General features: G+C 36.9%; 1 non-coding gene across 1 annotated transcript; it reads right to left on the bottom strand.

Moving 5' to 3' along the window:
• Window positions 1–611: 611 nt before the first annotated feature.
• LOC115931877 (U6 spliceosomal RNA) lies at window positions 612–718 on the bottom strand. The gene has a single exon (XR_004068304.1). It is a non-coding gene; the product is annotated as a U6 spliceosomal RNA (small nuclear RNA).
• Between the last annotated feature and the right edge of the window lie 2,156 nt (window positions 719–2,874).

The following is a 2,874-nucleotide window of genomic DNA, read 5'->3' as shown; positions in this document are numbered from 1 at the left end:
AATCTTTTCCAAGTTGCTTATGTTATTCAGGAACACTGTAGGTTTGGCTCAGTTCCTGGGCCTTTTATGTAAAAACTCATTAAGAAGCGAGGAGGACTCTTCCCTACTTTGCCAAGCATCTTATGCTACCAACAATTTAACTCATATCTTTTCCCCTCTTTCTTTTTGTCCTCTTCACATTCCAGCTGTTGAATGTAAGTTTAGAAACACCAATATAAGAAGAAAGGTAGAAATAAGCACATAGGCAAAGGAGTTCAAGTAATTGAGTTTTACTATAATGTTAGCGTAATGCACGCAGAATTTGCTTAAAGAAATCTTTATCCATGCCCCCCAGGTCTGGGACTGTGTTTCACAGTAGAGGGTAGTTTTTTAAAAAAATTATTATTTCTACTGGACTTTTTGCTAGAACAGTTTTAGATTCAAAGCAAAATTGAGCTGAAGGGACCAAGATTTTCCAAATACTTCCTGCCCAAACACATGCACAGCCTTCCCCATTATCAACATCCCCCATGAGAGTGGTACATTTGTTAAAACTGATGAGCTTACCTTGATGCAGCAGCAGCAGCTCACCTGCCAAAGTTTGTAGTTTACATGAGGGTTTGCTCTTTTTATAAAAGGTGGAATGCTTTATGAATTTGCACGTCATCCTTGTGCAAAGGCCCTGCTAGTTTTCTCTGTGTCACTCCCATTTTAGTGTACATGCTTCTGAAGGGAGCATATCATTGTCTTTTTACTATATCCATAATTTTGCCTTTTCCAGAATTGAAACCATACTGCTTGTGGTCTTTTCAGACTGGCTTTTTCACTTAGTGATATGCATTGAAGTTTCTTTAGTGTCTTTTTATGGTGTCACGACTTATTTCTTTTTAGCACTGAACAATATTCCATTGTATGCATATACTATAGTTTGTCCATTCACCTGCTAAAGGACATCTGGGTTGCTTCCAAGTTTTGGCAATTGTGAATAAAACTGCTATAGACATTGTGTAGAGGTTTTTGTGTGGACCTAAGTTTTCAATTCTTCATTAGTCAGAGTTCTCCTAAGAGATAGAACCAATAGGAGATGATAGATAGATAGATATAGATAGATAGATAGATAGATAGATAGATAGATAGATAGATGAGAGGGAATTTATTAGGGCAATTGGCTCATGGGATTATGGAGCCTGAGCTCCACAATAGGCCATCTAGAAGCTGGGGAGCCAGGAAAGCCAGTCCAAATTTAAAGGACTAGAGCCAACAATATAACCCTCAGTCTGAAGCTGAAGGCTTTAGAAACTGGTGGGCCACTGGTGCAAATCTCAGATGGCAAAGGCTGGAGAACCTGGAGTTTTGATATCCAAGGGCAGGAGAAGAAATGTACCTCAGTTTCAGGAAAGAGAGAGAAGTCACCTTTCCTTTGTTTTTGTTCTATCTAGGCCCTTAGCTGATTGGATGGTGTCTGCCCACATTCGATTAGGGCGAATCTTCCTTCCTCAGTCCACTGATTTGAATGTCAATTTCTTCCAGAGACACCCTCATCGACAAACCCAGAAATAATGCCATACCAGCTATTTGGACATCCTTTAATCCAGTCAAGTGACACCTAAAATTAACCATCATGAACTCTTTTGGATAAATACCAAGGGACACAGCTGCTAGATCATATGGCAAGAGTATATTTAGTTTTGTAAGAATTGCCAAACTGTCTTCCAAAGTGGCTATACAAATTTGCATTCCCACCAGCAAGGAATGAGAGTTCCTGTTGCTCCTTATCCTTGGCAGCATTTGGTATTGTCAGTGTTCTGGATTTTGGCCATTCTAATTTGTGTGTAGTGGTATCTCATTGTTGTTTTAATTTGCATTTCTCGGATGACACATGATGTGAAGCATCTTTTTGTATACTTATTTGCTGTCTGTATATCTTCTTTGGTGAGGTGTCTGTTAAGGTTTCTGGACCATTTTAAAATCATGTTGTTTGTTTTCTTATTGGTGAGTTTTTTGTCTATTTTGGATAACAGTACTTTATCAGGTATGTCTTTTGCAAATATCTTCTCCCAGTCTGTGACTTGTCTTTTCATTCTTTTGACACTGTTTTTTACAGGTTTGAAATTTTCAATTTTAGTGAAGTCCAGCTTTTGATGTCATATTGAAAAAGTCACATATTGAAAAAATCTAGAATAACCCAAGGTTTTCTAGATGGGTGTGTCTAATCTATTGGCTTCCCTGGCCACATTGGAAGAAGAATAATTGTCTTGGAACACAAAAAATACACTAACACTAACAACAGCTGATGAGTTGAAAAGAATCACACAAAAAACATCTCGTAATGTTTTAAGAAAGTTTACAAATTTGGATTGGCCTGCATTCAAAGTCATCCTGGGCCACATGCAGTCTGTGGGCCCTGGGTTCGATAAGCTTATTCTAGATTTTCTGTTGTTAGCTTCCAAGAGTTTTATAGTTTTGTGTTTTACATTTAGGTCTGTGATCCATTTTGGTCATTTTTTGTGAGGGGTGTAAGGTTTGTATGTAGATTAATTTTTTTACATGTGGCTGTGCAATTATTTCAGCACCATTTGTTGAAAACACTATCAATTCTTCATTGAATTGCTTTTGCTCTTTTGTCAAAGATTAATTAACTAGTATATTTATGTGAGTCTGTTTCAGGGTATTCTATTCTATTCCATTGATCTTTTGTTTATTATTGCCATACTGTCTTGATTACTATAGCTTTGTAATGCATCTTAAATCAAGTAATGTCTGTCCTCTGACTTTCTTTTTCTCCTTCAATATTGAGCTAACTATTTTGATATTTTGCCTTTCCATATAAATTTTAGAATCAGTTTAGTGTTATCTACAAAATAACTGATGGAATATTGATAGAGATTGCATTGA

This window comes from Gorilla gorilla, chromosome 22 (genome assembly GCF_029281585.2).
Source record: "Gorilla gorilla gorilla isolate KB3781 chromosome 22, NHGRI_mGorGor1-v2.1_pri, whole genome shotgun sequence".
Classification (NCBI taxonomy): Eukaryota; Metazoa; Chordata; class Mammalia; order Primates; family Hominidae; genus Gorilla; species Gorilla gorilla.
This window is presented reverse-complemented; position numbering and strand designations above follow the sequence as displayed.